Below are 27,294 nucleotides of genomic sequence, written 5' to 3' on the forward strand. Positions count from 1 at the left end.
CCCCCAAGAAGAGAATTTTAGCAGTGAAAATTGATGAAACCTTTCTTACTGGAATTGAAGAACATTTTTCTCTTGCATAATTTGGACTATAGCCAGGACTTAGACATAAGGCAGAAAAAAATCAGTACTTCCTAATTGTACATTCATTTAATGAAAAAGAAGTAGAAAAATTATCAGCAAATGGAAAAATAGCAAGAAAAACAATTCAGAAATATTATATGATATAATAATCATTACAATGATATGCATATAAATCTAAATCCATAAATGCAGAGAAACCATATGGAAGAAAATCTTACCTCCTAACAAATTTGCAATCAAGTAAAGACAGCATGTGCCACATATTCAATACAAATTGATTAGCACTGTTTGATGTCTAAAATTACTCTAAGTATCGGGGTGTTAGTCATGAACAAGAAGGAAACTATCATTGCCTTCAAGGACTTTACAGTCTAAATCCCCAGAGATTCACAGTTTTTGTGCTAAAGTTGATTGCCAGCCTATATGATGTACATTGAATGGAAAACTAGAAGCAAATTCTAGGTTAATAAAAAGGAACAGCAGAGATTAAAAGATTAAAAATAATATATGCCAATAATAATAATAATGATAATATGTGCTTCTATATCTTTGAATCTGACCCAACCAGAACTCTTTAAGATGCTCTGAGCAATTATTACAAGATTCTTCCCTGGTTCTCCCTCATACAACATTTTTTTTTATTTGTACATTGAACCACCACCATTGTCCACTCTAGACATTCTTAAATTATACTGTCTCAGTCAATATTGCAGAGTATTGAAAATAGAGGGTATATGGGAAAAAGTACAATCAATGCAAACTAAGGTCTAAACTCAACAGTAACACTGTGATGCACTTCCACTAATGTAGCAAAGATATACCAAGGCTAGATGTCTGCAGGTAGAGGGAATGGGTAAGGGTTTGGATTCTCTGTGCAGGAGAGTAAAATGTCTTTAGATAGATTGTGGTAGTGGGGGCATGTCTATGCACTTAGGTTGGATTGTATGGTGTGTGAATAAAACTGGAAATGAAAAGAATACAAAACAATTATTCCCTGGACTTCTGGGCCAAACTATATAGAACTAATTAAATCTTTGAGGAAAGTTAGTTTTTCAAGCTATTTTCTTTCCAGCCTTAAAGTGTAATTGACAAGTTCACTATTTTTTAAACTACAGAATACAGAAGCAGGAATTTATTATTTATTATTACTCACCTATTTATTACAAGTAGCATCCTTAACAAATTTGCCCTGATTTATGTGAACTTCTTCTCTGATATGTAAATAACTTGGAATACTCCTTAAACACATAAGTTTACTATTTATAGATGTAGGAGCTAGTCTAGTTTATTATCAGAAAAAATTTTGCAAGCATATTTCTGTAACAAATTTGCAGACAGGTATTTAATTGCAATCTATTTAGTACATACTTTACTGTCTCATATCCATAATAAGCCACTATAATTTGAATATCATGATTTTTCTGAAAAGTGTGCTTTTTTATAAATAAGATTTATGCATTTTAAGAATTTAAGGATTTTATTAATATTATCTGTGTCAGAGTTTAAGCCTAACAATGTGAAACAGTCTCTGTGGGATAGTTCAACTGAGACCCAGAAGAGCTATGTCATAGAAGCAATAGATAGCCCCAGGATTAAGGGCAAACCAGAAATGCCCAGATCTAATAAAACCAAAATGCCCATTGAATTTGGCAAGAATCTGTCTACAAAAAGAAAATCAAATCTTGTGTTGAAGAAGATATAATCACAAAGAGCTACTCAAATTTTACTTACCCCATGTATAACTTTGATAAAAAATTAACAGTCATGCCAAGAGACTATATACAATAATTGCAAACTAAGAGACAACACAAGCATTATAAACAGATCCTCAGTTATCCATATGTTATAACCATCATATTTTAAAACATCTATGATTTATAGGTTCATGAACTTGTAGAAATAGTGGAGAGCTTCACTAGAACACGGGATAAGTACCACTAAATTAAGATTATAAAACTGAATGATAATGACTGACATTAAGATATATAAATGGACTTAGTAGGAAATTAGACATGTCAGAAGATGGAGCAGCAGACACTGTGTAAGATGAAGGGTATGGACAGATGAGTAAAAAAATATGGATACAAATAAACAAATAATAGGGGGGGCAAAATTAAAATAAATTGGTAAATGGAAGTACTAGTAGTCAACAAGAGCGAGGGGTAAGGAGTATGGAATGTATGAATTTTTTCTTTCTTTTTCTGGAGTGATGCAAATGTTTTAAAAAGTGATCATGGTGATGAATACACAACTGTGTGATGATATTGTGAGCCATGGATTGTTCACCATGTATAGAATGTATGTTAAGAATGTTTGTATGTCGTTTTACCAATAAAATAAGCTTTAAAAAAGCAGAAACTATGTAAGAAGTACAGAAAGAAGCACAATTATGCAGGAAGCAAAGAAAAATACCTCATAGAATAAATATTCAAGAAAGTCTAAATAATCATTGATGGCTTAAAACTATAAGTAAAATGCCTCATGGGTATTAAAATATTTAAAGAATTAACTTTTGTGAAACAACATCTCAAAAAGGCAGGAAGCAGTTGAATAAAGATGAAATGTTTCAAGGTTCTTACATTGTCCAAAAACTTAAAACCATATCAGTTTAAGGTAAACTATAATCTGTTCAGAATGCAGCTCTTACCCCTGTAGATTAGTAAAATGCTCCATAATATGTATTTTCTAAACAATAACCAATAGACATGAGGCTTTTGAACACTTGGAGCATTGCTTGTGTAATTGAGAACTGAACTTTAAACCTTATTTCATTTTTTTTTTTTTATTAACGGAAAGAAAAAAAAGAAATTACCACAACATTTAGAAATCATACCATTCTACATATGCACTCAGTAATTCTTAACATCATCACATAGATGCATGATCATTGTTTCTTAGTACATTTGCATCAGTTTAGAGGAACTAGCAACACAACAGAAAAAGATATAAAATGTTAATATAAAGAAAAGAAATAAAAGTAGTAGTAATAGTAAAAAACAACAACAACAAACAAACCAACAAGCAAACCAAAAACAAAAAAAAAACCCTATAGCTCAGATGCAGCTTCATTCAGTATTTTAACATGATTACTTTACAATTAGGTATTATTGTGCTGTCCATTTTTGAGTTTTTGTATCTAGTCCTGTTGCACAATCTGTATCCCTTCAGCTTCAATTACCCATTGTCTTACCCTGTTTCTAACTCCTGCTGAACTCTGTTACCAATGACATATTTCAAGTTTATTCTCGAATGTCCGTTCACAACAGTGGGACCATACAGTATTTGTCCTTTAGTTTTTGGCTGGATTCACTCAGCATAATATTCTCTAGGTCCATCCATGTTATTACATGGTTCACAAGTTTATCTTGTCTTAAAGCTGCATAATATTCCATCGTATGTATATACCACAGTTTGTTTAGCCACTCTTCTGTTGATGGAGATTTTGGCTGTTTCCATCTCTTTGCAATTGTAAATAACGCTGCTATAAACATTGGTGTGCAAATGTCCGTTTGTGTCTTTGCCCTTAAGTCCTTTGAGTAGATACCTAGCAATGGTATTGCTGGGTCGTATGGCAATTCTATATTCAGCTTTTTGAGGAACCGCCAAACTGCCTTCCACAGTGGTTGCACCCTTTGACATTCCCACCAACAGTGAATAAGTGTGCCTCTTTCTCCGCATCCTCTCCAGCACTTGTCATTTTCTGTTTTGTTGATAATGGCCATTCTGGTGGGTGTGAGATGATATCTCATTGTGGTTTTGATTTGCATTTCTCTAATGGCCAGGGACATTGAGCATCTCTTCATGTGCTTCTTGGCCATCCGTATTTCTTCTTCTGGTAGGTGTCTGTTTAAGTCTTTTTCCCATTTTGTAATTGGGTTGGCTGTCTTTTTGTTGTTGAGTTGAATAATCTCTTTATAAATTCTGGATACTAGACCCTTATCTGATATGTCATTTCCAAATATTGTCTCCCATTGTGTAGGCTGTCTTTCTACTTTCTTGATGAAGTTCTCTGATGCACAAAAGTGTTTAATTTTGAGAAGCTCCCATTTATTTATTTCCTTCTTCAGTGTTCTTGCTTTAGGTTTAAGGTCCATAAAACCACCTCCAGTTGTAAGATCCATAAGATATCTCCCAACATTTTCCTCTAACTGTTTTATGGTCTTAGACCCAATGTTTAGATCTTTGATCCATTTTGAGTTAACTTTTGTATAGGGTGTGAGAGATGGGTCTTCTTTCATTCTTTTGCATATGGATATCCAGTTCTCTAGGCACCATTTATTGAAGAGACTGTTCTGTCCCAGGTGAGTTGGCTTGACTGCCTTATCAAAGATCAAATGTCCATAGATGAGAGGGTCTATATCTGAGCACTCTATTCGATTCCATTGGTCGATATATCTATCTTTATGCCAATACCATGCTGTTTTGACCACTGTGGCTTCATAATATGCCTTAAAGTCAGGCAGCGTGAGACCTCCAGCTTCGTTTTTTTTCCTCAAGATGTTTTTAGCAATTCGGGGTACCCTGCCCTTCCAGATAAATTTGCTTATTGGTTTTTCTATTTCTGAAAAATATGTTGTTGGGATTTTGATTGGTATTGCATTGAATCTGTAAATCAATTTAGGTAGGATTGACATCTTAACTATATTTAGTCTTCCAATCCACGAACACGGTACGCCCTTCCATCTATTTAGGTCTTCTGTGATTTCTTTTAACAGTTTTTTGTAGTTTTCTTTATATAGGTTTTTTGTCTCTTTGGTTAAATTTATTCCTAGGTATTTTATTCTTTTAGTTGCGATTGTAAATGGGATTCGTTTCTTGATTTCTACCTCAGCTTGTTCATTACTAGTGTATAGAAAAGCTACAGATTTTTGAATGTTGATCTTGTAGCCTGCTACTTTGCTGTACTCATTTATTAGCTCTAGTAATTTTGTTGTGGATTTTTCTGGGTTTTCTACATATAGTATCATATCGTCTGCAAACAGTGATAGTTTTACTTCTTCCTTTCCAATTTTGATGCCTTGTATTTCTTTTTCTTGCCTAATTGCTCTGGCTAGAACTTCCAACACAATGTTGAATAATAGCGGTGATAGTGGAATCCTTGTCTTGTTCCTGATCTTAGGGGGAAAGTTTTCAATTTTTCCCCATTGAGGATGATATTAGCTGTGGGTTTTTCATATATTCCCTCTATCATTTTAAGGAAGTTCCCTTGTATTCCTATCTTTTGAAGTGTTTTCAGCAGGAAAGGATGTTGAATCTTGTCAAATGCCTTCTCTGCATCAATTGAGATGATCATGTGATTTTTCTGCTTTGATTTGTTGATATGGTGCATTACATTAATTGATTTTCTTATGTTGAACCATCCTTGCATACCTGGGATGAATCCTACTTGGTCATGATGTTTAATTCTTTTAATGTGTTGTTGGATACGATTTGCTAGAATTTTATTGAGGATTTTTGCATCTGTATTCATTAGAGAGATTGGTCTGTAGTTTTCTTTTTTTGTAATATCTTTGCCTGGTTTTGGTATGAGGGTGATTTTGGCTTCATAGAATGAATTAGGTAGTTTTCCCTCCACTTCGATTATGTTGAAGAGTTTGAGGAGAGTAGGTACTAATTCTTTCTGGAATGTTTGATAGAATTCACATGTGAAGCCGTCTGGTCCTGGACTTTTCTTTTTAGGGAGGTTTTGAATAACTAATTCAATCTCTTTACTTGTGATTGGTTTGTTGAGGTCGTCTATTTCTTCTTGAGTCAAAGTTGGTTGTTCCTGTCTTTCCAGGAACCTGTCCATTTCTTCTAAATTGTTGTATTTATTAGCGTAAAGTTGTTCATAGTATCCTGTTATTACCTCCTTTATTTCTGTGAGGTCAGTGGTTATGACTCCTCTTTCATTTCTAATCTTATTTATTTGCATCCTCTCTCTTCTTCTTTTTGTCAATCTTGCTAAGGGCCCATCAATCTTGTTGATTTTCTCATAGAACCAACTTCTGGTCTTATTGATCTTCTCTATTGTTTTCATGTTTTCAATTTCATTTATTTCTGCTCTAATCTTTGTTATTTCTTTCCTTTTGCTTGCTTTGGGATTAGTTTGCTGTTCTTTCTCCAGTTCTTCCAAGTGGACAGTTAATTCCTGCATTTTTGCCTTTTCTTCTTTTCTGATAAAGGCATTTAGGGCAATAAATTTCCCTCTTAGCACTGCCTTTGCTGCGTCCCATAAGTTTTGATATGTTGTGTCTTCATTTTCATTTGCCTCTAGGTATTTACTAATTTCTCTTGCAATTTCTTCTTTGACCCACTTGTTGTTTAAGAGTGTGTTGTTGAGCCTCCATGTATTTATGAATTTTCTGGCACTCCGCCTATTATTGATTTCCAACTTCATTCCTTTATGATCCGAGAAAGTGTTGTGTATGATTTCAATCTTTTTAAATTTGTTAAGACTTGCTTTGTGACCCAGCATATGGTCTATCTTTGAGAATGATCCATGAGCACTTGAAAAAAAGGTGTATCCTGCTGTTGTGGGATGTAATGTCCTATAAATGTCTGTTAAGTCAAGTTCATTTATAGTAATATTCAGGTTCTCTATTTCTTTATTGATCCTCTGTGTAGATGTTCTGTCCATTGATGAGAGTGGTGAATTGAAGTCTCCAACTATTATGGTATATGTGTCTATTTCCCTTTTCAGTGTTTGCAGTGTATTCCTCACGTATTTTGGGGCATTCTGGTTCGGTGCGTAAATATTTATGATTGTTATGTCTTCTTGTTTAATTGTTCCTTTTATTAGTATATAGTGTCCTTCTTTGTCTCTTTTAACTGTTTTACATTTGAAGTCTAATTTGTTGGATATTAGTATAGCCACTCCTGCTCTTTTCTGGTTGTTGTTTGCATGAAATATCTTTTCCCAACCTTTCACTTTCAACCTATGTTTATCTTTGGGTCTAAGATGTGTTTCCTGTAGACAGCATATAGAAGGATCCTGTTTTTTAATCCATTCTGCCAGTCTATGTCTTTTAATTGGGAATTCAGTCCGTTGACATTTAGAGTTATTACTGTTTGGATAATATTTTCCTCTACCATTTTGCCTTTTGTATTATATATATCATATCTGACTTTCCTTCTTTCTACACTTTTCTCCATGTCTCTCTCTTCTGTCTTTTTGTATCTGACTCTAGTGCTTCCTTTAGTATTTCTTGCAAAGCTGGTCTCTTGGTCACAAATTCTCTTAGTGACTTTTTGTCTGAGAATGTTTTAAATTCTCCCTCATTTTTGAAGGACAATTTTGCTGGATATAGGAGTCTTGGCTGGCAGTTTTTCTCTTTTAGTAACTTAAATATATCATCCCACTGTCTTCTAGCTTCCATGGTTTCTGCTGAGAAATCTACACATAGTCTTATTGGGTTTCCCTTGTATGTGACGGATTGTTTTTCTCTCGCTGCCTTCAAGATCCTCTCTTTCTCTTTGACCTCTGACATTCTAACTAGTAAGTGTCTTGGGGAACGCCTATTTGTGTCTAATCTCTTTGGGGTGTGCTGCACTTCTTGGATCTGTAATTTTAGGTCTTTCATAAGAGTTGGGAAATTTTCAGTGATAATTTCTTCCATTAGTTTTTCTCCTCCTTTTCCCTTCTCTTCTCCTTCTGGGATACCCACTACACGTATATTTGTACGGTTCACATTGTCCTTGAGTTCCCTGATACCTTGTTCAAATTTTTCCATTCTTTTCCGGATAGTTTCTGTTTCTTTTTGGAGTTCAGATGTTTCATCCTCCAAATCACTAATTCTATCTTCTGTTTCTTTAAATCTGTCTTTGTAGGTATCCATTGTTTTTTCCATCTTTTCTACTTTATCTTTCACTTCCATAAGTTCTGTGATTTGTTTTTTCAGTTTTTCTATTTCTTCTTTATGTTCAGCCCATGTCTTCTTCATGTCCTCCCTCAATTTATCGATTTCGTTTTTGAAGAGGTTTTCCATTTCTGTTCGTATATTCAGCATTAGTTGTTTCAGCTCCTGTATCTCATTTGAACTATTGGTTTCTTCGTTTGACTGGGCCATATGTTCAATTTTCTGAGCGTGATCCATTATCTTTTGCTGGCGTCTGGGCATTTAGTCAGATTTCCCCGGGTGTTCGACCCCACAGGTTGAAAGGTTTTTCTGCGCAGTCTCTGGGTTCTGTTCTTCCTATCCTGCCCAGTAGGTGGCGCACGTGGCACACGCCTGTCTGTGGGTTCCACCAGCGAAAGTTGCTGTGTGTCCCTCAACTCTGGAAAACTCTCGCCGTAGGGGAGGTTCGGCAACCGAAGCGTCTTGGAAGAATGCCAGCCGGCCCGGGGTTCCAAACGCGGGGAGGGTCGCCGGCTGTCCCAGCACAGGAGAGCGTCCGGCCAAATTAGCTAGTCGGCCCGGGGCACCAAGCGTGGCGGGAGGGCGCCAGCTGTCGCAGCCCGGGAGAGTGCACTGCTCCCAGCCGACGGGGGAGTCACGTGTTTGGAAGGGATCCCCCGGTCACTGTTCTCCACAGTCTGGGGATTTCCGACCCAACTATCTCAGTTGTTCCGGGGAGCCTCGTGTGGTGGGGGCACCAGCCGCCGCGGCCTAAGGGGACCGCCTGTCCAATTCTACCAGCTGGCCTAGGAAGTTGGAAGGGAGGGACTCCGGTCGCTTGCTGTCCCACCCAGGAAAGCCCGTGCCCCTTGGTGATCTCACCGGAGCTGGTTCTCCCAGATAGTCAGCCGTTCCAGGATGGGGTACGCTGTCCCTTTGATCTCCCTCGTGGCTCCGGGAGCTGCTCTGTATTATCTCCACTCCCCCAGTAGTTGTTCTGGAGGAGGAAAGGTGAGGGTGGCAAGGCTGTCGAGGCTGGTGGCGGAGGAGCACGGTGAAGGCGGGTGAAGAGGGCACCGTGTTGGTTGGAGAGCAGCCGGAGCAGGAGGGGGAGGAGGGGGTAGGGAGGTCGGGCAGCTCGGCTGCTGCGGGGCGCGTGCGCCGCGCGGCGGTCCGGCGGAGAGAGAGAGGGGGTAGGGAGGTCGGGCGGCTCGGCTGCTGCGGGGCGCGTGCGCCGCGTGGTGGTCCGGCGGAGAGAGAGAGGGGGTAGGGAGGTCGGGCGGCTCGGCTGCTGCGGGGCGCGTGCGCCGCGCGGCGGTCCGGCGGAGAGAGAGAGGGGGTAGGGAGGTCGGGCGGCTCGGCTGCTGCGGGGTGCGTGCACCGCGCGGCGGTCCGGCGGAGAGAGAGAGGGGGTAGGGAGGTCGGGCGGCTCGGCTGCTGCGGGGCGCGTGCGCCGCGCGGCGGTCCGGCGGAGAGAGAGAGGGGGTACCTTATTTCATTTTAATATAAATAGCCACATATGCTAGGGTTATTGTAGTGGAGAGTTTAGTTCCAGAGAAAACATTTTAAAGGTCTGAAAGACCATCTGATTAACAGACTAATATGGGGGAAAAGAAAATAATTTAAAAAAAGTGTTATAAATGAAATTAGACAGGAGTGAAAGAGTTAAGATCAAATGACAAAACACAGTAAGATAGTAGATTTAAACCCAATAATTTAGAAATTACATAAAATGTAATTTATAAAGGTGACATTTTAAAGGTCTAAAAGACCATCTGATTAACAGACTAATATGGGAGAAAAGAAAATAATTTAAAAATGTGTTATAAATGAAATAAGACAGGCATGAAATAGTTAAGATCAAATGACAAAACACAGTAAAACAGTAGTTTTAAACCCAATAATTTAGAAATTACATCAAATGCATGTGTTAGCCAGGGTTCTCTAGAGATACAGCACCAACAGGACAGATCTGTAAATATGAAATTTATAAAGGTGTCACATGCAACTATGGGAATGGAAGAGTCCAAAATCCATAGGGAAGGCTTTGAAGCTGGCAGCTCCAATGAAGGGTCTGGACAAATTCCACAGTGGAAGTCCACATTACTTTTTTGCTGAAAAAGCAAGAGTTTCTCATCTTCCTTAAAAGCCTTGAGCTGATTGGAAAATGTTGTGCGAGACACATCTTAGTTGATCACAGATGTAACCAGTCACAGATGCAATCAAATGACTGATGATTTAATATACCATCCTTCCAGTTAATCAACCTGCCATGAAATATCCTTGCAGTCATGGTCAGGTGAGTGCTTGCCTGACCACACAACTGGGAACAATCCCTTGACCAAGTTGACACCAGAACCTAACCATCACAGTCCAAACCTTGGCAGCTATACACATCACCTTGAAGCATGCTTAATTTCCAAATAGGATACAATAACAAGTACATGTTTTGCCTAACAATACTCAATTGTCCTGGATACATCCAGAAACATACTACATCTCATCAGAATAGGGTACAAGTCCTTAGGTAACATTCACTTTCAAACTTCATATGTTATGACTTAAATACTATAACATGAACAATACAACTTATATCATATAAGAGGGAAACAAGATATTTGTTTCTGAGCAAATGCAAACATACCCACAACAAAGCAGGGATGAAATATTCATGTAATCACAGTCATCATTTCTGTAACTGATCAAGTGGCAATAGTTCATATTTATCACTACCTTCTTCTACTATCCATTCCATGTTCCCTTTACCCTCAGCAAGGATTTCAGCTAGTTGTAGTTCTTTGCCAGGTGCGGTGACCCAGATTTTTATTCCTGAAATTTCTGTACCATTGGTAGTCCTGCCTGCATTGGGTTGTTGCAGTTTTCTATTGGCTTGAATGACAGGGCATGGTAGTACTGAGACACCCTAGAGGATCTCCTATATTCCAGGAAAACTCTTCTTGGCCTTCATTGTGTAGTTGTAGTCCTACTTCCCTTTGATAGTCAGGATCAATCACCCCAGACAGAACAGTAATCCCTTTCCATGCCTGCTGATTCAGATGCATTAGAGGCCCAGAGTGGACAGGAGGCAGTCTTAACTTTTGGCTAAATAGAATCATTGCTATATCTCCTATTAGAAGCCCTCCTCCTTTCAGAACTAAGACCTGTAGACCAGTAGAGCTTAAGGTTTCAGGGACAGGAAGCAAAAGTTTTCCTAGTGGATCACTAGGGATGATAGTGAGTGGTACCACTCCCATTTCTACCCCTTGAATCCTGGTCTTATGAATCCTGGCTACGGGTGAAACAAGAGAGTGAATACTGATCCAGAGCATACACAGCCTCATGGAGACGTTTGCCCAAGCTCTTCAAGATATTGCCACCTCATTTTGAATTATTTTCATAGGCCATTCAACTATTCAAACAACCCAGCTGTCTCTGGATGATGGGCAACATGGTAAGACCAGAAAATACCATGAGCATGTGCACATTCTTGTAATTCATTTGCCATGAAGAGGGTTCCTTAATCAGAAGCAAAGCTGTGTGGAACAATATGATGGTGAACAAGGCATTCCATAAGTCCACAGATAGTAGTTTCCTGGAAGCACTGAGTGCAGTGAATGCAAGTCCATATTCATAGTATTCCACTTAGAACAAATAATTTCCCCCTTCATGGTGGAATTGGTCCAATGTAATTGACCTGCCATGAGGTAGCAGGTGCTGGCAGAATGGGTCTCAGCTGCTGGCAGATTGGACACTCAGTAGTGCTGCACCAAGTCAGTCTTGGTGAGTGGAAGTCCACATTGCTGAGCCCATGCATAACCTCCATCCCTACCACCATGGCCACTTTGTTCATGAGCCTATTGGCAATGACAGGAGTGGCTGAGGAAAGAGGATGACTTTTATCCAAAGGATGGTTCATCTTATCCACTTGGTTATTAAAACCTTCCTCTCCTGAAGTTATTCTCTGGTGAGCATTCACATGCAACACAAATATCTTCAAGTCCTTTGCCCACTTAGAAAGGTCTATCCACATACCTCTTCCCCAGAACTCTTTGTCACCGATTTTCCAATCATGCTCCTTCAAGTCCCTAACCATCCAGCCAACCCATGTGCAACATCCCATAAGTCACTACACAAATGCACATCTGGAAATACTTGGAAGTTTTCTTTCCAAGCAAAATGAACAAACTAGATACACTGCTTGAAGTTCTCCTCATAGGGAGATTTCTGCTCACCATTGTCCTTTAAGGACATCCCAGAATGCAGTTCCAGTGCTGCAGCTTTCTACATCTTGATGGTCCCTGCATATCATGCAGAACCATCTGTAAACCAGGCCTAAGTTTTCTCTTCTTCAGTCAACAGACCATAAGAAACTCCCCAGAGGCCATAGCTGCGGTCTGGGTCATAGCTGCGGTCTGGGATGGAGAAGGTAATGTGGCAGGAGTGGGGTTCATGGTCATTTGGGCCATGTTTTCATGTAACTGACTTGTACTTTCAGGACCCTTCAAGCCCTATCTCATACACACCATTTCCATTTTTTGATGGAGTATTGCTGTGCACATAAAGCTCAACTTTATAGCTTGGTGGGTCAGAGAACACCCAGCTCATGATAGGCAACTCAGGTCTCATGGTAAATTGGAGGCCCATGGTTAAACGTTCAGTCTCTACTAAGGCCCAGTAGTGGCCAAAAGCTGTTTCTCAAAAGGAGAGTAGTTATCTGAAGAGAATGGTTAGGCTCCAAAATCCTAAGTGTCTACATTGTGACATTTTGGGCCTGCCGAAGGTCCCAGACAGCATCCTTATTTGCCACTGACACTTCCAGCACCAATGGATCTTCTGGATTACACAGCCCAAGCAGCAGAGCAGCTTGTACAACAGCCTGGATATGTTGCAGACACCTCTTGATCCAGTCCCCACTCAAAACTAGGAGCTTTTCTGATCACTCGGTAATTGGGAGAGAGTAGCAAACCCAAATGAGGAATATGTTGCTTACAAAATCCAAAGAGGTCATCTAGGAATTGTGCCTCTTTTTTGGTTGAAGGAGGGGCCAGATGCAACAGCTTATCCTTCATCTTTGAAGGGATATCTTAGCATGCACCAGACCATTGGACACCTAAAAATTTCACTGAGGTGGAAAGCCCCTCTAATTTGTTAGATGTGTCTCCTATCTCCCTTGACATGGAAATGCCTTACCAATAAGTCTAGAGCAGTTGCTACGTCTTGCTTACTATGTCCAATTGGCATATCATCAATATAATGGACCAGTGTGATGTCTTGTGGGAGGGAGAGATGATCAAGGTCCTTGCAGACAAGATTGAGACATAGGGCTGGAGAGTTGATATATACCCTGAGGCAGGACAGAGAAAATATACTGCTGGTCTTCACAGCTGAATACAAACTGTTTCTGGTGGTCCTTACTGATAGCTACTGAGAAAAAGGCATTTGTCAAATCAATATCTGCATAGCAGGTACCAGGTGATATGTTGATTTGCTCAAGCAATGATACCACATCTGGAATAGCAGCTGCAATTGGAGTCCCCACCTTATTAATTTTACAATAATCCACTGTCCTCCTCCAAGTATCATCTGTTTTCTGCACAGACCAAATAGGAGAGTTGAATGGGGATGTGGTAGGAATCACTAACTCTGAATTCTTCAAGTCCTAAAGAGTGCCACTAATCTCTGAAATCCCTGCAGGAATGGAGTATTGCTTCTGATTCACTATGTTGCTAAGTAAGGGCAGTTCTAGTCACTTTCACTTGGCCTTTCTTGCCATAATAGCCTTCACTCCACAGTTCAGAGAATCAATGTGGGGATTCTGACAGTTGCTGAGTATGTCAATTCCATTATGCATTCTGGAACTGGAGAAATGACCACAGAATGGATCCTGAGACCCACTGGACCGACTGTGAGATGAAACTGAGCTAAAACTCCATTAATCTAATGACCTCCATAAACCCCTACTCTGACTGGTGGACCAGGGTAATGTTTTGGGTCTCCTAGTATTAGTGTTCCTTCAGAGTCTGTGTCCCATAATTCTCAAAATATGTGATCTTTTATTTTTCTCCAGTGCACAGTCACCCTGATAAAAGGCCATAGATTGGGCGATGCAGTGGTGGTTCAGTGGCTGGAGACCCAGGTTCACTTCCCAGTTCCTGCTAATGTTAAAAAAAAAGGCTATAGGTTTCCTTGGGGAAGGCTGGAGGTGGGTGGGAAGGTTAACAGTGTAAATTTGGGGCAGTGGTGAAGGGTCCTTCTGCATGGGTTTCCAGCCCACCCCCTCATTCAAGGGGCTTTGGAGCTGTAAACTGTATCGAGTTCAAGAATTAATTAAGGGACTATAACTCTGTTTCTGTAGTTAACATTTGACTTCTGTTCATCTGACCCAAAACTCTCCTGTTTATACAACTCAAACAAGAATTTAGCAGACTGCCCATCTATTTTACTGTAGGTACCCCATGATCTATTAGTCAAAGCAACAAGTCTGTGCAAGTGAGATTATTTTGACTGCTGTTTTGTGACTGCTGTCCATTATGGTGACCACACCCACTTATCTATGGTGATTGACACCACATGGCTTCTGCTAATCGGGATCTGATCATCCCCATCATGTTTAAGGATTCCAGTTCAGTGACAGCAGTTCCCACAGTAATATCTTCCCAAAAGAGAAGAGTGACTACAGCACTCTCCAGGAATGATGGAGCTAGTCTCATCAATTTATTTCTCAAGGTTCTGGTGAAAAACATGTCCTGTGGACATTCCTACAGTATGTGAGCAAGTCTTCCATGATAAATCCACTCTAACATTCCAACCTCTCTAAACCTCTGGATCCCCTCATCTACATTATACTAGGGCAGTTCTGGCATTTTAACTTCAGATAATGTCGGTCACCTTTTGGTCCATGTTTCAATCAACCATCCAAATATACTATTAATGCCCTTTCTAGCCCCTCAAGCCACAACATTGAATGAAGAATCTCTGTTTAGTGAATCCATATCAATAAATTCAGCTTGATTCAACTTTATATTCCTTCCACCATTATTCCAGACCCTTATTATCCATTCCCATACATATATTTCTGATATCTGTCTATATAGATTAGAAAACTCATGCAGTTCTTTTGGAGTATTGCATACTTCCTCATGGGTCACACTTTATACCTCATCTCTCAGGGCTGTTGGGATATTATTCTAGTTATAGGTCTTGAAGAAATGAGAGGTGGTAGGGGCGGGTCATGAATAGAAACAGAAGTGTCTTTCAAGCCAATTACCTCAAGGCTCCCATTGCCATTTTGTACAGTGAAGCAAGATTAGTCACTCCAGAGAAGTGTGGGCTGCTTCCCCAGGAGAAATGGAAGTTGGGAAGCTGTTTCATCAAGGCAGGCTAGAGGTCAGGAAGCTCTTTCCTCAGAGCAGTCCATTACAGGTCTATCTAGAAAAGACTCAGCATATTCCAGGGATCCCATCGCCCCATCATCATCATTATCAAGCCATATATCCCCATCCCATTTTTCAGGATCACAGTCCTTTCCAGTCAAAGCCCTTACTTTAACAGCACACACTCTGCAAAGTTGATATTTTAGTTTAGGTTGTAAATCTGCTACTTACACAATGAGGCTCTGTGTCTGGTTTTCAGAGCTCTCAAGTCTGCAATCACAGGAAATAAGATTTTCTTTCAGGGCACATATGGAAACTTTTACATCATTCACATAGCACTTATGGTACAAAATTTAAGGGCTTCAGCTCATCCTTTTCCCTCATCACTGAATCCAGCATATCTAACAACAACCAGCCAAATATCATTATGCCTTTTAATTCTACAAAACTCGGTAAAAGTGTCAAAAAATTCTCACCCAGAATTCACCCATGGACTCAGTGCCATCTTGATTATAGCAAATAGAGTCATTAGTACCTGTGAGTCTAGTCAGAGTATAAAACCAATTGTAGTGTGGGTCACTGTGTCTAGGTGGGTGATGGTGGCTCAGCAGGCAGAGTTCTCACCTGCCATGCCAGAGACCTGGGTTTGATTCCTGGTGCCTGCCCATGCAAAAAAAAAAATTGTAAAAACCTGTTTCAAAATTCTGTTTTCTCAAGAACCACTCCTGGTACCAAGCTGTGTTATTTAGGGTTATCTAGACAAACAGAACTAACAAGGGAGCTCTGTAAATATAAGACTTATAAAGGTGTTTCATGCAATCATGGGAATAGAAGAGTCCAAAATTTGTAGGGTGGACTGTGAAGCTGGTGGCTCCAATAAAGTGTCTGAGTGAACTCCCTTTCAGAGACTTGCTGGCTGAAGAAGCAGCAAAAGAGGCTCTCTTCTCTCTTAAATACCTTGCTAGGATTGAATTATTTCACTGTTGGAAGCAGGCCTTATTTGATCACAGATATAATCAGCCACAGAAGCAACTGATGAACTAATACACCAGCATCCCGGTTTATCAACCAGCCATGAAATATACTTGCAGCCATGGTCAGGCAAGTGCTTGACCATGGTCTGACAACTGGGTATCATCACTTGGCCAAGTTGAGACCGGAAACTTACCATCACAATGTGAATGGAAAAAATGCTCCAAGAAAACTCTATGACAATCAGACCAGAAAAAGAAAATGCATATTTTGTATAAGATCACAGAAATGATTCAACTAAAAGGATATAAAAAAGAATACCCTGCACACAGGAACAGCTATAAAACCTTAAAATTTTTTAAGACAGAGTCTTTATCAAGATGAAAGAAGAATTTTTATAACTTTAAGAGTCAATTAATTCAACAAAAGATTTTAAAATTCTAAGTTTGTATACAACTAATAGCATGGCCTTTAAATATGTAAAGAAAAAAATTAAGCAGAGAATACACATATTTGACAAAATCTAATGGTAGCTGATAGAACAAGAAGTTATAGATATTTGAAAAATATTAATCAAGTTAATCTGACTGCCCTTTATAGAACACTATACATTTTAACAAAAAAATGTGCATTTTTCAAGTATACATGGAATGCTTAACAAAATTTCAATCAAAATCCCTTGAAGTTGTGTGTGTGTGTGCATGTGAAAATGATCAAACTCACCCTACAATGCATACAGAAATTAAGAGCCAAGAAAAGTCAGGATAGGCTCTATGATGAAGAACAAAGTGAAGACTTACACTTTTAGAAATAAGCACTTATTATAAAGCTAATATTTACTAATATAAGAGGTTGCTTCATAAGAATAAATAAATTAAACGCTGGAACAAAGTTCAGAAATAACACACATTTTCACCACTTGAATTATATGAAACATGCTACTCTAGTGCATGGAGGAAAGGTGGCTTGAAAAAGAATTTTGATTCCTACTTCACAATATAAACAAAAATTGAATCTATGCAGCATGCAAATACAAAAAGCTTCTAGGAGAAACATTTCATAACCACCAGATGAGGAAATGATTGATACATTCAACTTTTAAAAAGATGAATAAACTAGACTTCATTAAATTAAAGCTTAATCATCAAAATGACAATTAATTCAAATCAGAGATCTAACCTCAATACTGGAAGAACTGGAAGAAAAGCAAATAAACCCTAAAGGTAGCAGGAGGAATGAAGTAATAAAGATTAGAATGGAGATAAATGAAACAGGGAATAAAAAAGAAAGAGAATCAACAAAAGCAAAAGTTGCTACTTCAGAATATCAGTAAAGTCAACAAACTTTTAGCAAGACTGATGAAGATAAAAGAGAAGATAAAAATGACAAAAGTCAAAAATGGGATGGGGAACATTATTACTGATCACACTGAAATAAAAAGGACAATGAACAACCATATGCAGAGCAATTTAAATAACCTAGACGAAAGTACAATTTCCTATAAACATGCAAACTACCTACACTAACAGGAGATTTAGTGAAACAGAAGAGCTCAATAAACCATAACTAGTAAAGAATTGTCAATAAAAACCACCCAACAAAGAAAAACCTGGGACCAAATTTCTTCACAGGAGTCATTTACCAAGAAGAATGAACCCCATTACTGCTCAAACTCTTTTGAAAACATTGAAGGGCAGTGAACACTGTACAATTCATTCTATAAAGCCAACATCACCCTCACACCAAAGCCAGTTAAAACTGCCAAAGAAAAGAAAATTGCAGACCACTATCTCTTGTAAATGTAGATGAAAACATCCTAAGCAAATACTAGCAAACTGAATGCAATTAAAAGAATTGCACATCACGATGAAGGAAGATTTATCTCAGGTGTGCAAGGGTGAGTCAACATAAGAAAATATGTTAATGTAAAACACCACATTAACAGAATGAAGGAAAAAACAACAATGCATGATCATCTCAATGCAGTAAAAGATTTTACAACATCCAACACCACTTCTTGATAAAAACACTTAGAAAACTATGAATACAAGGAACCTTCCTCAACATGATAAAGGGAATATATGGAAAACCCACAACCATTATCATACTTAATGGTGAAAAAGTGAAAGCTTTCCCTGTAAGATCAGGAACAAGACAGGGATGCCTGTTCTCAACACTGTTACTCAACATTGTACTGGAAGTTCTAGCCAAACAAGTTAGACAATGAAAAGAAATAAATGGCATCCAACTTGGAAAGGAAGAAGTATAGCTTTCCACATCTGCAGAAGAAAAGATCCTATACAGAGAAAAAACTTGCAAAACTTTTTTCAACTCATTTATTAGTTCTTAGAAGCTCCCAGAACTAATAAATGAATTCAGCAAAGTGGCAAGTTAAAGAGCAACACCTCAAAATAAGTAGTATTTCTATTCACTGATAATGAGCACTCAGAAGAATGAATAAAGAAAAAAATTCCATGCCCAGTGGGAACTAAAATAACCAAATAACCAAAATAAATATAACCAAGGATGTAAAGGACAAAAAACACCTATAAAGCATAGCTAAAAGAAATTGAAGATGACCCAAGTAAATGGATGAACTTTCCATGTTCATTGTTTGGAAGACTAAAGATGTTGATTCTACCCAAAGCAATTTACAGATCAATGCAGTCCTAATCAAAGTTCCAACAGCATTCCTTGCAGAAACTGAAAACCAATCAGCAAACTTATATGGAAGGGTGAGGGGCCCCAAATAGCCAAAGCAAAGTTGGAGGACTCACATCTCCCAACCTCATAACATTATACAACCACAGTCATCAAAGCAGCATGGTACTGGCACAAGAAACAGACATATAGACCAATGGAATTGAATTGAGAGCTTAGAAATCAACCCTCACAGTCATGGCCAAATGATTTTTGACAAGGGGGCAAATACCACTAAATTAGGAAAGAATAGACTCTTCAAATAAACAGGGGAACTTAAAATTGAATCTCAATTTGTACAAGAAAAAGAATGAAAGTGGACTCCTACTTCACAACATATACAAAACCAGAAGGATCCAAGGCTTAAATATAAGAGCCAGAACTATGAAACTCTTAGAAGAAAATCTAGGGAAGCATCTTCTGGACCTTGTTTTAGGTTTCTTATACTTTATATCTAAAGCACCAGAACAAAAGAAAAAATGTATCAGATAAATGGGACCTTATCAAAATTAAAACTTTTAGCCAGGGTCAACGTGACCATGTGTAAGGGACAGCTTGATCTCATCGTGGATACTATGGTCAGGAGGCCTGGCTCTGGAATCTGAAATGGCCAGAACTGCCTAAGTTCACCCAGCTGAAGTGGAAGGCCCTGTACAGTGAACCAAAATCTTTGGAAACATCTGCTTTTGTCAAATCCCACAAGAACCTGGCTTTCTATTGGATTCTAAGAGCTGGGCACATGGTTCCTTCTGACCAAAGGGACATGGCTCTGAAGATGATGCAGCTGGTGACACAGCAAGAATAGATGGACTGGGATGCAGAGGAGCCGGCCTGGCTTTGGGACAGCGGAGTGGAAATGAGGACCCTGACGATGTAGGCATCTGACTTTTTTGGTTTGCGGTTGTGAAGATTCCTGCTAACTCCCGCAGAGGACAAAATTATCACCTCTGCAGTGTCTCGGAAATCATGTCTGCTTCTTATAAAACCTATTATTTTGAAAAATATATTTATTTTAATAAAAAAAGGGATTTCATAGATAAATTTTTTTTCATTATAAAAGCAAGTTATGTAGGGGATGCAAAGCTAGTTCAGTGGTAGAATTCTCACCTGCCATGTGGGAGACCTGGGTTCGATTCTCGGCCTGCACACTTCTTCCCCCAAACAAACAAGCAAAACAAAAAAATTCAATAAAGTGGTGCTGCAATAATGGGATACTCGCATGGAAAAATAATGAAATGTGACCCTGCCATACAACATACAAAAAAAGGAAAAAGCAAGTTATGTGAACTTCAGAGGAAATGGGGAATACAGGTAAGCAGAGGACAACATAGTACTTATATCCACCCACTTCACAGGCAAATGCACTGAAATCACTTTAGTGGACATCCTCACAGATCTTTTTTTGCTATATATGCATATATATTTGTACAAAAAATGGAATCATAACTGTAGATGTTATCTTACTGTCTGCTTTGTTCACATATCAGTATGTCCTTAACACTATTCCATGTCAATAAGTACTCTGTAACATTAAAAAAAATTAAAAACTTTTGACCTTAAAGGACTATATCATGAAATTAGAATGCCAACTAAATATTTGGAGAAAATATTTGGAAAACCATGTATTCAAAAAGGTTTTAATATCCAAAATATATAAATAAATACTTCAACTCAACAACAAAAAGACAAACAGCCCAATTTTTTAAATGGGCAAAATACTTGAATAGACGTTTCTCCAAAGATAAACAAGTGACCAACAAGCACATGAAAAGATGCTCAACTTCATCAGCCAGGAGGGAAATGCAAATCAAAATCACAGTGAGATACTAGTTCACACCCACTAAAATGGCCACTATTAAAAAATGGAAAGTCACACGTGTTGGAGAGAATGTGGATAAAGAGGAACACTCACTCATTCCTTGTGAGAATGAATGGAATGGAAAATGGTGCAGGTGCTGTGGGAGACAGTCTAGCAGTTCCTCAAAAAGTTAAATACAGAAGTACCATATGACCTAGCAATCCCACCTCTAGGTATATACCTCACAGAATTGGAAGCAGGGCCTATTACAAGCAGATACTTGCACACTAATATTCATGGCAGCATAATTTACAATTGCCAAAGAACAGAAGCACCCAGGCATCCATCAACCAATGAATGCTTTAATATAATGTGGCATATTTGCACAATGGAATATATTAAGCCATAAAAAGGAATGAAGTTCTGATATATTGACAACCTGGATGAACTTTGAAGATGTCATGTTTAGGGAAAGAAGGCAGACACAGAAGGAGAGATATTGTATGATCTCACTGAAAAGAAATAATTTGAATAGGCAAACTCATAGAGTCAGAGCCTATAATACAGGTTGCCAGGAGATGGATCAGGGTATGGAATAGGGAGTTAGCATTTAAATGCACGGCATTAACATTTAAAATGTACAGAGTTTTAATTTGTGTTGATGCAAAAGTTTTGGCAATGGATGGCGGTGATGGTAGCACAACTTTGTGAATGTAATTATTAGCACCAAATTATATATTTCAATGTGGTTATAAGGGGAAATGTTAGGTCTCTTAAGGAGTTCCCCTCCAAAAATGTTATCACATGATTTCCCTCCCACAAAACTTGATCCTTCCATGATGATGATGATAAATGTATATGGCTGTAAAGAGACTTAAATAGGATCATGTTTTCTGTTCTTCTTTATTCTCCCTTTTAACTTCTCATTATTCACATCTTAGCTTACTATCACTCCATCAGAGAAGCCCTTCAGACCCTCCCCAATCCCTGGTCAGGAGAACTCTAAGCACTCTAAGACCCTGTCAGCATTTATCAATATTATAATTAAAACTTACTTCTGAGATTGGTCTCTTTCCTGCCTGACTCCTCTTCTAGAGCATAAATTCTATGAAAAAGAGGTTTGCATCTAATATGCTCATCACCATGCCCCCTTTAAATTCATCAATGAGTTAATTCATTATTAATGAATTCTTTATCAATAAATCATTATATGGCACCCAGTTAGTGCAAATAATTGAAAACTGCTGTTTTTGCCAATACATACTAATGCCCACTTAACTAAAATACAAGTACAGCTATAAATAAATGATATTAAATACCAACTAAGATGTGCTTTTTAGTTGATTCAGATATTTTATTTTGTATTTGACAAAATCTTAGAGGCCTTACATGAAAATCTGTAATTCTGAAGAATTTTTATATTACTACAGACTATTACCACACAAATTATTTTTGCAAAAAAGTCCCAAATCAGTAAATAGGCTATCAACTTAATTGTTTGTGCACAGTTACTGAGAATGGCAGTGAAAAGGGGAAAAATTCCTCTGTGGACTCAAGCTTTGGGTTCATTTAGAACAAGATTCAACTTCTTGCTCAGCTATCTATTGGTTGTTTGATTTGGGGCAAGTTGCATATTTTTATAACTTTGTATTCTCCTCAAATTATGATAGTGCTTAATTCACTTTGCTGTTGTGAACATTTAAGTCAATTAATAAAACTTTACCACAATACCTAGTACAAAATATTCACTCAGTGTTACTTATTTTCACTGTTAAAACTGCTTATAGGTCAACATTAAATAAAAGTTTCAATCATCCTAAGCTACTTGCCAGTAAAAATTAGATACTACGTTTGTTTTATTGAAAAGGAAAAACATCCATTTAGTAGTTTGAAATCATTGTTTTAAACACATATTGTTCTGGGTTTAGACAAAGACCAATTTTGCGTGATTCCACTATTGAGGTCATCTATGCAAAACTGATGTCATTTATAACAAAACACAACTTTGTTAATCACTACTCAAACTTGGGAAAAACCAAATTAAAAACCCATAGCATGGACCAGGAACACACGCAACAGTAATTATCAGGAACAGACTGTGATTCCTCAGATGTTCTTTTAAAGCATTAACAGCATTACATCTGAGCTTTACATATTCAAAATCAAAGATGAATGAAACTTTCAACCATGATGTGTAAGCACCACACTGCAAATCCTGGGGTAGCTAAATGCTGCTGAATATATTCTAAAAATCTTATGGGCAATGTAGAATGCTGTGTCCTGAGAAAGTAGAAAACTTCTCATGAGAATGTTTGAAATGTCACTCCAGTTCAGTTTGCATCAGAGTGCAGGTGGCTTTACAAGGAGTTTGCTGGAGGCTTTGTGTTTATATAGTTGTTGCTTGGAAGATGGTACAGATTGGTTAGGCAACTAATAAAACAAGTAGGCTTGCTTTCATTTATGTGCATTTGGGGGCTTCTAAAAGATGGAAAAGTGGTTTATATTAGGATATAAACCCTTCACTTATTTTAATTTTCAATTCCTTTCTCTTACTTGACCATTCCAGTTCACATCCTTCTTCTATTTCAGAATCCCTCTCCCTGGTCATGATTCCAAACCCACAGATGCTTTAGAAGGCAAACAATCCTGGGGAAGACATTCCTCTTGGTACCAAGACAGACAGAAGGTTTTCACGTCAGAAAAAGCAGACTTTTATTTTTCCCCATTCCATCAATATCTGCTCAGAGTTCCATTCAATCAATATCTGCTCAGAGTTCTTTATTTTATTTATATTTTGAAACTGTATCAGTTTCTCACTCAAACTAAAATATATAGTAGAATTTATGAAAGAAAACCTCTTACTATATGATGTCTTATCATTTACATGACAAATCTTGAATTTATGAAAGCAAGTTGCACATAAAACACTTTTAATAAACATAGGACTCTGAAAGAATTCAATAAAATTATGTTAAGCTTGTATTTTTGGAATTTTTCCTTCTACTCTTTGTAGGTTCACTATTTAATTTACATTTCTGTATTTTTATTCACACTTTTCTGGTACTGCTTTCAAATTCCATTTTCTATTTCCTTTAAAATTGTGCAAAAATTGTGTCTGATATTATAACAGATATCCAAAGTAATTTAAACCAGTGTGCAAGAATATAATTCAAAGACTAGATAGAACTTCTTTATCACAGAGTTGTGCAAGATAAGCTACAGGGCAAGGGTGGTGGGGGAGAGACTTGTTTTTCCAAGGAAACTTTAAAAATACAAAAAGATGGCAAGTATTAAAAGCAGACCATGGGGGTTCAAGGGCAATACGGTGGTAGAATTCTCACTTGCTATGTGGGAGACCTGGGTTCAATTCCCAGTCCATGTATTTCTCAAAAAACAAACAAGCAAAACTAAACAAAAAGTCAACAAAAGGTGCTGCAATAATGGGATACCCACATGGAAAAATAATGAAATGTGACCCTGCCATACAGCATTAAAAAAAAAGCAGACCACATAAATTATCATATAAGCTAGAATTGAAGTGTTGTCAAAGTAACGCAAAATGTAAAGTGCTAATGTGAATAAAATAATGTATCTTTTCATTTCATTATTTTAATGTAATCAGCTAAGAAGCCCATGAATTTGTGACCATAGGGTTGTATTCCAAAGAATGCTTATTTCTTCTTTTCCAAATCAGAAGTGACGCATCATCACAATTATCAGCACTGGCTCCAAACCACTCTCATGAAAGGTTGTTTTTAAAATGCTGATATGCCTTATTCAATCCAGTTATCTTTAATATGTTTTTCTCCCAAAGCAAAATCTTCAAATAAATGGTGTTTTTGTCAATTAAAGCATGAGATTTAATTTTAATTCTTTATTCATTAGGAGAAAATAAACAGAACATTCAGTCATGGTACTGAGAATGTTATTTGATTTGTGCTAGTCATTGACCAACTTAGTATCATAGTGTACATGGAATTCTTTTATAAAATAGATGCTACTACTAATCACCAGATCACCTTCATTCTGATTCCAATGCCTTCACCTTTGCACTAGAGATTGTATTACAATGCAACATTGAATTACTAAAGTACAATAATTTATATTTTTCACTATAGTGAGCACTGTAATTGTTACTCAATGGGAATGTTCAAGGATAAGTAAAAGAAGCTCTACACTAGATGAAAAATCTAAATTCATAAAATAGATGAGAAGAAATTGGAAAACACCTTAAAATCCTCTCAGGAGAAATCTTGGTTAGAGGATCTTGAGGTTTTGTTTGTTTTCTCTATTTGTCTTGAAATTCTGCCTGAAACATCAAAAAATCCCAAGAGAAATAGGGAATTTGTATTATTTGAACTAAAATAACTAGTGCAGAATATGTGGCTTCTTTTGTTATTTTAATGTTACTACATTTACACAAAGAAATTACTCCCTAAAACATCCCAGAAATGAGAACACATGGTACAAAGTAAATCATGATGTGAAGATTTACAGAATAAGGGATTGGGAAGGAACAGTCAGAGAGAAGGCTCAATGTCCTCTGCACATCCAAGAGAAAAGAAAAGGTGACTTAATCTATTTTCAGGTGCTTTATTGGGTTCATGGATTGTGCAGTATCAGAGAGAACACATCTAAGTTATGCTATCCCATGGGACCTCAAAGGTGGGCTAATAGAGTGAACCCTGAGCAGTTCTTCACAGGGCAAAACCATAAAGACACTTCAGCTTTCATTTAGAATTCTGTGACCTCCCCATTCAAAGCTGTTCTATTCTCTGCTAATGTTTGTGCACCACACCTCAGAGCAGACTCCTCTAGGGCATTAGTCCAGCAGTTTGCAAAGTTATAAGTATAAAAATAACTTGCGTAGTAGCTTTTCAATAAATGACAGCTTCCTACACCTCTTCTCAGACTATTAGACTCTGTTTTGTTTTTGTTGTTTTTGCTTTGTTTGTTTTTAAATCTAAGACCCTATAAAATGAGTTCTAATGATAAAATGTCAGATTTCATGGTAAGTGCTTGGATACAGATTTGGGGACAGCACAGGTCTCTGCAAATTAGTCCATGTAAATTGTTACCTGCTTATGTGCAAAGATTTTCTTTTAGCCAGTGCACTGTGAATTATCTCTGGGGAAAAATTCATTTTTCTCCTGCACTCCCAACCAGAGCAATTCCTTTTTAAAATGCAATGCACTTACATGTCATGGTACTCTCAATTTTTGTATTTTTCTCCTCATGGAAGAGAAAAAAATAATTCAAAGATGGAGCACTTGCTGGCCGCTGCACTATGTTGGTTAAAGCATTCCTTTAAATCCTTGAAACTGCATCAGCTTTGAAGACACTTTATGAGGGAATTATTGCTGCCTGAACTTTTAATTATTCTTAGTTGTTTAAACTGTCAGCAGAAGTTAAATGTTGTGTCCATGTTATTTCAAGTAAAGGAGTTCACAATTCTATAAAAACTAAAAAGAAGTGCATGAGCAGGCTGGGCAGACACTCATTTTTAAAAGTCTCAGATGTCAGTTCTAATCAAAAGTCATTCTCTCAATGCTGTATCCAGGCAGCTTACTCAATAGCCAGCCGACCTTGGAGATTTTCTTGACCAGATACCTCTATACCTTTCAGAGTTTGAAAAATCAATGGTAATTTTCTAAATGGCAAGTAGGATGGGGATGGAAGATATATGTACATTTTGATTCAAATGCACTAAAATTTAAAATGCTTTTTGAATTTAATTTTTAAAAGAAGTTGTAGGTTTGCAGAAAATACAGAGTTCCCATCTTCTCACCCTCATTTTTAACATGTTGCAATAGTGTGGTGGCTTCCAAAGTTTTTTAACTAATAAAAAAGCTAACGTTCTATATGCACATCTCATTATGCACATTTCCCTTTACATGTTTTTTGGCATTCTTTTCCCAACTCTGTTATTACTTGTCTCATTTTACAGGTGTGAAAACAGTTTTAAAAATATATGTAATGTGCCAAGTCAGTAAGATGTAGAGCTTAAATTTGAGCCCAAACCTGACTTCAAAACCTGTTGTTCTATGCTAGTAAGCTGTTCAGATAATAACCAATGAAAGAAGTTCATGATAAAGACTTCTTTTTCTTTCAATATATAAACATGCAATTATATCTGCAATATTGCTTGGGAGAGAAATGTAACTTATATTTCTATTCCTTTGTCCATGGTTGTATACAGGTTCTGCACCATCTTGAATGTGGAATGAATATTCAAGCTAAAGCATCCTCTGTAGTGAAGGAGGCAAAAGTAGGGTTGGGGGCCCAAAAAGAACCTTGTTGGCAACAGAATTCTATCTCCATTCTAATTCTATTTCTTCAAAATCACACACACACAGACCAACACACAGAGGATCACACACATCTTTATTTCCTCACTTCCATGCTTAGGAAAGATTATTCATTGTATAGTGCAATGACTAACATACATATCACAAAGTACTTTTTTTCACTTCTGGCCAAAATCACAGAATAAGGTCAAGAAGAGATAAAGAACACTGAAAAGTTAAAGGATATCTCATAGTACCTAATGGGA

This window comes from Tamandua tetradactyla, chromosome Y (genome assembly GCF_023851605.1).
Source record: "Tamandua tetradactyla isolate mTamTet1 chromosome Y, mTamTet1.pri, whole genome shotgun sequence".
Lineage (NCBI taxonomy): Eukaryota > Metazoa > Chordata > Mammalia > Pilosa > Myrmecophagidae > Tamandua > Tamandua tetradactyla.